Source organism: Micromys minutus (genome assembly GCF_963924665.1).
Source record: "Micromys minutus genome assembly, chromosome: 26".
NCBI classification, from domain to species: domain Eukaryota; kingdom Metazoa; phylum Chordata; class Mammalia; order Rodentia; family Muridae; genus Micromys; species Micromys minutus.
This window is the reverse complement of record NC_137961.1, coordinates 22,927,473-22,937,846: the sequence shown is the minus strand read 5'-3', so window position 1 is coordinate 22,937,846 and position 10,374 is coordinate 22,927,473.

The following is a 10,374-nucleotide window of genomic DNA, read 5'->3' as shown; positions in this document are numbered from 1 at the left end:
GAGACAGGCAGGTAGATTAATGGAATAGAACTGAAGATAGAGAAATAAACCCACACACCTATAGTCATTTGATATTTGACAAACGAACTAAAACCATTCAATGAAAAAAAAAGACAGCATTTTCAATAAATGATTCTGGTTTGACTGGAGAAAAACTGCATGTAGAAGAATGCAAATCAATCTATTCTCATTTCCTTTTGCAAAGCTTAAGTCCAAGTAGATAAAGGATTCCACATAAAACCAGGCACACTGAAACTAATAGAAGAGAAAGTAGGGAAGAGCCTTGAATACATGGGCACAGGGGAAATTTTTCTGAACCAGTGTTTGTGCTCTAAGATAAAAAATTCACAAATAGAACCTCAAAGGATACTGTCAATAGGACAAAACAGCAACCAACAGATGGAAAAATATGTTTACCAATCCTATATCTGATAGAGGGCTAATATATACAAAGAACTCAAGAAGTTATACACTAGAGAACCAATTAACCCTATTAAAAATGGGATACAAAGCTAAACAAAAAATTCTCAACTGAGGAATATCAAATGGCTGAGAAACACCTAAAGAAATGTCCAACATCCTTAGTCATCAGGGAAATGCAAATCAAAACAACCCTGAGATTTCACCTCACATCAGTCAGAATGGCTAAGATCAAAAATTCAGGTGACAGCAGATGCTGGCGAGGGTGAGGAGAAAGAGGAACATTCCTCCATTGTTTGTTGGATTGCAAGCTGGTACAACTTCTCTGGAAATCAGTCTGGTGGTCCCTCAGAAAATTGGACATAGTACTACCTGAGGATCCAGCTATACTACTCCTAGGAATATACCCAACATATAACAAGGACACATATCCCACTATGTTCATAGCAGTCTTATTTATAATAGCCAGGAGCTGGAAAGAACCCAGATATCCTTCAACAGAGGAATGGATACAAAAATGTGGTACATTTACACAATGGAGTACTACTCAGCTATTATAAACAATGACTTCATAAAATTTCTAGGCAACTGGATGGAACTTGAAAATATCCTGAGTGATGTAACCCAGTCAGAAAAGAACACACATGGTATGTACTCACTGATAAGTGGATATTAGCCCAAAAGCTCGGAACACTCAATATACAGTTCACAGACCACATGAAGTTCAAAAAGAAGGAAGGCCAAAGTGTAGATGCTTCAATCCTTCTTAAAGGGGGAACAAAATAATCACAGGAGAAAATTCAAAGACAAAGTATTGAGCAGAGACTGAAAGAAAGGCCATCCAAAGACTGCCCCATCTGGGGATCCATCCCATATACAGAAACCAAACAGAGACACTATTGGGGATGCCAAGCAGTGCTTGCTGACAAGAGCCCAATATAGCTGTCTCCTGAGAGGCTTTGCCAGAGCCTGACAAATACAGAGGCAGATGCTCACAACCAACCAATGGAAGAATTAGAAAAGAAACTGAAAGAGCTGAAAGGGTTTGCAACCCCATAGGAAGAACAATATTCACTAACCAAACCCTCCAGAACTCCCAGGGACTAAAACACCAATCAATGAGTACACATGGAAACCCTAGACTCATATGTAGCAGACAATGGCCTTATGGGGCATCAATGGGAGGAGAGGCCTTTGGTACTATGATAGCTGGATGTCCCTGTGTAGAGGAATGCCAGGGTGGTGAGGTGGGAGTAGGTGGGTTGGATAGGAGATAACCTCATAGAAGTAAGTGAAGTGGGGATGGGATAGGAGGTTTCCAGAGGGGAAACCAGAAAAGGGGAAAACATTTGAAATGTAAATAAATAAAATATCCAATAAATACAAAACAAAAACTAGTATGTTTTAATAACTATAATAGGTAATAAGTAGCTTATAGCTATAAGAAGCAGGGTTGAGAGTCCTTCCAGACAAGTAGAAAGAGATTCATCAGGTCTCTGAACTTACTAATTCAGTGGCATTAAATTACACAGGGTTCTTCTGAGATTTTTCTTTGGCACGTATCCCGTGAGACGCTCCCTTTTCATCAGAATATAGCTTCTCACCTTTATCTGCTTCCTGAGTCTGCTAAGGGAAATTTTTCAGCTTAATTGGGGACTGGGGTTTCCCACGAAGATCCTCAGAGCAAACAGCCCACATCATCCTGTTACACTGATTTTATGACAGATTTTCCCTCCTGAGTGTTACAGGTCAGCAATTTTCTGGTAAGGATTGTGGTGCGTGCGTGCATGTATGCATGTGTGTGTGTGCAGTGTGTGTGGAGTGTGCAGTGTATGTAGTGTGTGCAGTGTGTACAGTGTGTGCAGTGTCTGCAGTGTGTGTGTATGTGTGTGTGTGTGAGTATAGAGGCCAAAAATCAGTGTCAATTCCTCTTGTGTATGTGTGTTCATGCTGTGTGTAGTGTGTATGTTTGAGTGCAGTATTCTCTGTGCATGTGTGTGTGTGTGTGTTTGTGTGCATAGAGGCCTCAGGTCAATGTCAATTCTGTGTTTGTGTGTAGTGTGCAGTGTGTGTATATATGTGCAGTGTGCACTGTATGTGTGTGTGCAGTGTGCAGTGTGTGTTCATAGAGACCCCAAGTAAATGTCAATTCTGTGTGTGTGAAATATGTAATGTGTGTGTGTATATATGTAGTGTGTGTGTTTGTGTGTGTGTGTTTGTGTGTGTGTGTGTGTGTGTGCAGAGTCCCCAGGTCAATGTCAATTCTTCTAATACTGTCCCTAGTTTTTTGAGACAAGGTCTCTCCCTGAACCTGGGGTTTGCTCTTTTGGCTAGACAGGCTGGCTAATGAGGTCTCAGGGTTAACCTATGTTCCCCCTTTTCCCAGATACACCCCTCTGTGCACAACTCTAATGAGGGTGCCAAGGATCCAAACACGGGTGTCTGTGCTTGCACAGCAAATAATTTACACACTGGCCATCTCCCAGACTCTGACTAAGAAATAGGTTAATTAGTTAGTTGCATGAATGGTCTGCTCTGTGCTCTGGTACACAGACCCAGACAGCCACCCTGCATCCATGAAGGCCTGCTGTGGTGTTCTTGTCTATGCTTCACCTTGACCCACTTTTTTAGAAACTATTGATTCTTTGTGAATTTTACACCATGCACCTAAATCCCACACATTTCACCATCTCCCCATCTCTACTCTTCAGCTTTGCAACTCCCCCCAAAAGAAAACAAATGTATTTTGCTATGGAAGCCAAGGTCTGGCACAGTGTGTCATATAATATACCTTTTCCCAAACAGCTTTACCTGCAAATGTTCGCTGAAATGAGACATTGGTTTTGATTCTGCTACACATACTATCAATACTGGAACCTCACTGGGACTCCTCTTGGATATCCTGTTGTTGACCTGTATCGTGAAGATCTTGCAGTTGGATCTGTAGGACCAGCCCCTTCCTGCACACCAGCAGTTCATCAGTGGGGTAGACATACAGGTGAGCCCAGTCAAAACCCTGGGTTGGGACCTGTGTGGTAGCTGAGATGTTCAGCAGGACAGCTCTCCCATGTTCATGCCATCGAGGCCAGCTCTCCAGCAACAGCCAGGTAAGGGACAGAACAACTCGTCCATGCTGTCCTGGTGAGGGCTCGGGCTAGCTGTCCCCAGTGTGATAGCCAGCGAGGGGTGGGGCCAGCTCTGCACAGACCTTGGGCATCAACATAGCTCAGGTGGCAGCCCAAACCATGCATAGCCTTTGGTGGTAACATTGGCCACCGACATCAACAAAAACACCCCACACTCACACCCTGCTGCTACAGGGCCATGGACCCAAACATGGCACTCAGTGGCATGACAGGCTGAGACTTTTCTATGGCCTCAGGTGGCATCATCTCATGCTACTCACAGCAGGAAGTTCCTTATCATTCTCAAGTCTGGAGTTCTACATCTCTTTATTGCGCAACACCTTCTCTTCCATCTCCCCGCCACCTACTTGCTCATCTTAGTGGCACTCGGGTCTTCTATGTGTCTTCTGAGTGCTTCCAGGCAAGGAGTGAGTTAGGTATTTTTATTTTATGTATACGAGTGTTTTTAATGACATATATGCTTGTGCACCATGTGACTAGAGTGTCTCTGTAAGCCAGGAGAGGGCATTATATCTCTCTGAACTGAAGTTACACATAGTTGGAAGCTGCCATGTGACCCCTTAGGAATGAATCCAGGTCCTCTGCAAGAAAAACAAATGCTCTTAACACTGAAACCTCACTGCATGGCCCTATATATATGATAGGTCAAAGTTTCTATTATCCAACAGTCTGTTTCCATGACCATATCTTGATAATAACCTTAGTGAATTACTCCAAGCATTGTTTTTGTTTTTTTATTCAATGCAGCTTGCTAAAAATATCTCTTTATTTCTTCATTGGTATCTTTCATAACAAAAGAAGTAAGTTGTATAATTGAATTAGCATGCTGAAATGCAGGCACAAATGGATGTTTAGAAGTACAGAAATCTTCACCTAACAATGCTCAGCTTAGAAAGTTCACCTATTACCCTGCTTAAGTGTTATTGGAATAGTTTAAAAATACATCTTCCTAGAATGTCAGTTGCTTATTCCATCTGATTTTTAGAAATTGATTACAACAAATGGCATACGGTTATTTAAGTAATACAGTATACAAAAATAACATCTTGCTTTCTGAGAAAATGCATTTCTCTGCGATTCCTGAGTGGCTCCAAATTATGCTACGCTAGGCACTAGTGTTTACTCTGGGGTTTAGACTCAGTCTTTGGAAACAGTATTGCTAAACCTTTGCCATCATTTGTGAGTCTCCTATCAAGGCTGCAAAGATCAGGACTCTTCTCACATGACCTTTTCCTTGAATGTTTGCCTTTCTGATTTGTTGGCTACCACTTGGCCGAATTTTCCTTAAAGACCTAGGCCAGAGGTTGTGGTTGAATACATACTGAAGTCAGAGAATCCAAGGCCATTGTTATGCTAAACTTAGGTTATTTATAGAAACCTATAGATATTTTCACAAATGGCTTTACCTCCTACCTGGGAACATATTCAAGGAACCCAGAACTGGCTTACTGGTCTGACTCAGCTCTTTCTGTTCAGAAATCCCTATTCACTGTGGAAAGGAGTGTGGGATGTAGAAATTCTGCCTTCTCCTTTCCACTCCTTCTTTTACATTGTAAGTAAAATTCACTGTAGTGCTAAATACTTGAAAAGAGCTGCGTACTGTTCCACGGCACCACGCCACGTTATCCCAGTGTCTCTCAACCCCCATCACTACCTGCATGCTATGGCCATTCTTTGGTATTTGTCACATGGCATTTGTGGGGCATTTTCATCTCAGTTATCTGGACTCACTATTCCAATCTGCCGCCAGCTCCTCTCTGGTCCTGCAGGGACCACCCTCTCAGGCTGGCTCTCTGCCTCCAGCAGCAGCTGCCCTCCTGTGAGACTCTCGGCCACAAACTCCACTCACATTCCCAGCAACTGCCCCTGTAATTATTGTCACAATTGCCAGGGTCCCAGTAAAATCAAAACTCCAGAAACTAAGATCGCAGTCCTTCAAAAAATGACCAGCCTCCCAATTTGATAAGAGTATTCTGGAAGAGAAGAGGAAGTGATGTAAAAGCAAAGCTATGGCTTTTCATTCCATGACTCAAGCTTCCACCAATAGAGCATTTCCAGGTTTATTTTAACCTTCATATAACATTCAGATGAAGGTTAGACAAAAATAAACAGATTTTTTAATTAACATAAAATTAGATGTCAAGTGTTTTGAGCCTTCTATATATAAATATTAATATCTTATTAATATAAAATTGATTTGTAAGTCATAGCTTCAAAAGATTATTAACTCTGAAAATGTCTTACATCCTATTAGTTGAACCTGAAGTACAAAAAGAAATTATTTTCTCATGTCATAGTTAGACTCCGGCTTCAAAATATTAAGATCCATTGCTCTGACTTCTTATGTAGTGTCAGGTTGCTAAGTATCAGCTCAGTACACAGTCCACCTAGGACTCAGCCCAATGGAATGAGTCCATCTTGTCCAGTAACAAAAAAAAAAATGTGAGTTTGCTGGGGATGGGAGTGCCAAAGCTATCTCAGATAAACCCTGCCAATTATATTATTTATTATTCCACTGATATTTAAGAAACCAGGATAAATTATTTAAAATATGTTTTTAGCTTTTGCTTGTAAATTGTAAGAATGGTAAGAATAATTATTCACTTTGCAAATGTTTGTACATTTGCTGAGCATCAGGTCATCTGCCAAGTGTAACCGAAGATTCTAGTTCAGCATGATGCCCTCACTGCTCCACCATAAGTTTTGGTGATGCTAGTTACCAAAAAAATTGGTTTATTGAGATGTCCAGTTGTAAATGTTAATAGTTATGTTATGACACAAATCTCTTTCATTCAACATATGTTTTAGTTATGGTTTCCATTGGTGAGATAAACACCATGACCAAAGCAAATGTGGGCAGTAAGCTACCATGTGGGTATGGAGATCAAACCCAGGTCCTATGCAAGAACAGTCACTGCTGAGTCATCTTTCCATTCTCCAAAATATCTATTTAATTTACAACCTAAATCCAACCCTTTATCATCTTTTGCCTAAATTAGGGCCACAGACTTCTAACCGGTATCTACTCTTTCTCTTTTCAACACATTATTCTCTCTATAACTGAGTGAACTTTTAAAAAAAAACAAAATTCTGTCAGCTTCTTACTTTAAAATGTTCACGGCTTTCTACTTTCTTCATTATTAAATCAGATATTTATCATGATAAACAAGGTTGACAATAGTTAGGTGTTTGCCTGCCTTTTTGTATTCTTTTCCAATTGGCTTTCCCAACGTCCACACCTTCACTTTTGGTCTTTTCTGGGATTGCAATCCTCGAATGCTGATACTCATTCTGTGACCATCATATGTGTTCTTCATTATTTCTCTGTTGGAAATTGTTATCCTGGATTCTCCCTACTTTAAATGTTTTGTTGTTGTTTGTTTGTTTGTTTTGAATTTATTTGATATTCTCTGTATTTACATTTCAACTGTTATACCCTTCCCCCACTCCCCTCCCTCCTTCCCCTCAATTTGCTTCATGAAGATGCTACCTCTCACAATCACCTGCTCCGCCTCAGTGCCTTGGCTGGTTGATGATGTTGTTCTTCCCATGAGGTTGCAAGCCTTTCAGCTCTTTCGATCCTTTCTCTAGCTCTTTCAAAAATATGGAACACTTCACAAATTTGTGTGTCATCCTTGTGCCGGGGCCATGCTAATCTTCTCTGCATCATTCCAATTTTAGTGTGTGTGCTACCGAAGCAAACGCATTTGTTTGTTTTATGAAGAGGTATTCGTGTTTGTGTATGCATATGTGTATTCATGTACCTGTGCATGACTAAGCATGTAAGTTTGCCGTGAGAAGTTTTTAGCAGTCAGACAATAGCTTCAGAGAATTGGTTCTCTACTTTGAGCATTATACAGGTTTTAGTAATCAACTTTACCTGATGAAATCTCTCCCCCATCCTCCCCTTAGTAATCTACATTACCATGCTACCCAACTGTAGTGGATGCCATTCATATCTTTGAAATTTCATTGCACAACAGCACTGCATAATGCCTACTCAAAAATTTTTCCAGTCTTAAGGAGGTACTTTGTCTTTTGCAGAGCACTGCATCTTTGCCTAATAACTACAATTACAGCTTTTAACAACATTTTTTTTTGTTTTATAATGTTGGTCTTACCCATCTAACCATGTTCTTTGAGAAAAGAGAATTTAGCTTTTAGATGACTGCTCTATTCTCAGTATTTGGCCCATAGCCTGGTATCTGGTAGCATTTAATATATATTTTTAATGAATAATGAACAATTAACATATTGTTTTAACTATAGAGTTTAATTTAAATTGTGAAAGAACAGGTAAAGGCATAGCTAAGCAAATGGACTTCCACATTTCTCTTGGTGCACAAACATTTTACTGCCCACATGTAGGGAAGACAAAGGAACTGAAACCCAAAGACCATCACCCTTACTCAGTACCTACACAGAAACATCTTCAGGACCCCAAGACCCTGCTGTTTTCTTTACTGATGAATAACTGAAAGTTACTGAACTATTCCCTACAAAGTGAGCATCTACCCTATGTTTGGTGAATGAACAAATCCCATCTGGGTCAACAACTTTGTCAGCACCACGACTGACTATTGCACCAAAGGAGGCAAACTGGGAATCAGGATCTGTCTTAAGCACTGTCTTGACTGCAGTGATATCTGACATCACCCTACCAGTCTGGATTCAATGGAAATATGTTAGCTATAAGCTGTTCAACTAAATAAATCCTTATTCCAGTGATCGACAAATACATGTATCCGCAGAAGACAATTGAAAGAACAAATAAATTCATTATGGTTGTTTCATGATGCCTCACACTCCTGCAAATGCCAATCCAAAACCAACAAGGACTCTCAATCCAGTTTGCTTGCCTGTTCAAACACTCAGCATGTACCGTAAAAGTCACAGGACTCTCAAATGTATAAATAGCTGGTTAACTCTCCTATTGATTGAGTTCATTAAAAGAAGGGGAAGGGAAGATTGAATTATCATGAGAGATTTATGTTGCTTGTGCTGTTGTACATTCAACTAAATATCATATCTCTTTCAAAGTGTTCAAGCCAGCAGATTGGAGCAGAAGCTTTCAGTGTAACAATTAATGAATATAGTAAGGATCAAAAAGACAGATGATAAAGAAAGAACTACAATAGAGATTATTTCAAGCTTTCCTCCCATCAAGAACAGATGTACAGACAGGATGCTATGGAACTAGAGGCATGTGGACCAAGATCTCCATGAATAAGTATCCAGAGTCTCATGTTTAAACTGTGCTGCCAATCTCCCCTAACTATTAGGTAACATTTCTGTTGTTGTTGTTTGGTTTGTTGAGTGAACAAATCTCATCTGGGCAATAACTTCATCAGCACCACAATTGACCACTGCCCCATAGAAATTAAAAGTGAAACTCTCAGGCTCTGTCTTAAGCACAGTAGTCTCTGAGTGGGGTGATTGGGTGTGTGTGGGATAGCCAGATGGGTTCTGCATCTACAGTAGCATTTGACATCACACTGCCAAACAGGACTTAATAGAGAAATGTGTTAGCTAGAAACAAACCAATGAATGGTTTTCATCACTAAAATATAGAATTTTGGGGTAAGAGGGAAAGGAGGGCAGAAGTAAAGAAGGACAGAAGAAAGTAAGGGGGAGAGAGAGGCATTTCAACATGGACTCATTTGGGCATAGGTTAAGACCAAGAAACAATATACCAATACAAGCTCAAAGACACATTAATGTAGTACTGTGAACTCTGTAAGTGCAATTCTATTTCAGGGCGAGGAATGCTTGAGCCACACACGTATCAACACATTTTCTCAGTGGCATCCTCAGCTCAAGCACTCTAGTAGTAAACCAGATCCTTGTGCCTCTTTGTAAACCGAGAGCTTTGAGGAAGCACTTCCCAAAATGAACCAGTTGAATGGCTCCAATTCTGTGATATGCAAAAACAGAAAGACCTGTGAAAAATATCTAAATAATAAAAGATGAAAGTATTTTGGTTGTGTCCTTAGCACAAGTAAGTGTGTGTTTTGGTGTGAATTTTAGGTGTGAATGAAAAATTCAATTTATTCATGTATTGCTTCTGCTCAGCCATTTCTATTCATGTACTCTCTAGAATCTACTTGGTAGCTGTGGAAAGATATCCCAATAGAAATACTTTGTAAATCTTGTTTTGTTTGTTATATAGAATAATAGAGGTTTGAAGAGCAAAGTGTTAATTTCTTCAGAGATCAGAACCTTTCTCCAAAGTCTACCTTTGGGGTAACTGGTAGCACCTCATAGCAGCCTCTCTCTTCTCAGCCTTTTGCTGATCTATCTTCCAAAATAGACTCCCCTCACTCCACCAGGCAGAGCCTAGTTGATAAAGCCTTACAAATAAATAGTCCAAGATGGCTATTAAGCAAATAAATACAAACTCTAACAAATTAACTGATTAGAACAAAAAGGAAAGCTAGCTTATGAATCAAAGGATTTTTGATGTGTTATTTCTGATTCCTGCAGCCATGAGACCTAAGGCAAGTTATTGAAGTTTTTTGGATTCCGGTTCATCATCTGTGGAAATGACCTAAGTATGTATAGCTTTGAGATTTTTAACCAATCTGAATTAAGTAATATGTTTAAGGTTAGCACACAGCCTGGCATAAAATAGGTGCTCAATAAAAGACCATTTGTACTCACATGGGAAAGCCTTGTGCATGTAGCAATCCCTCTCACTCAACTGAACATAGCAAGAGAGGGAGCATTGCATCCTTTGTGGTCTGTATGTTCATTAGTCCACAGCATGGCATTGCTCAAAGAATTATACCTGCTTGTTAAGAAAAATGGT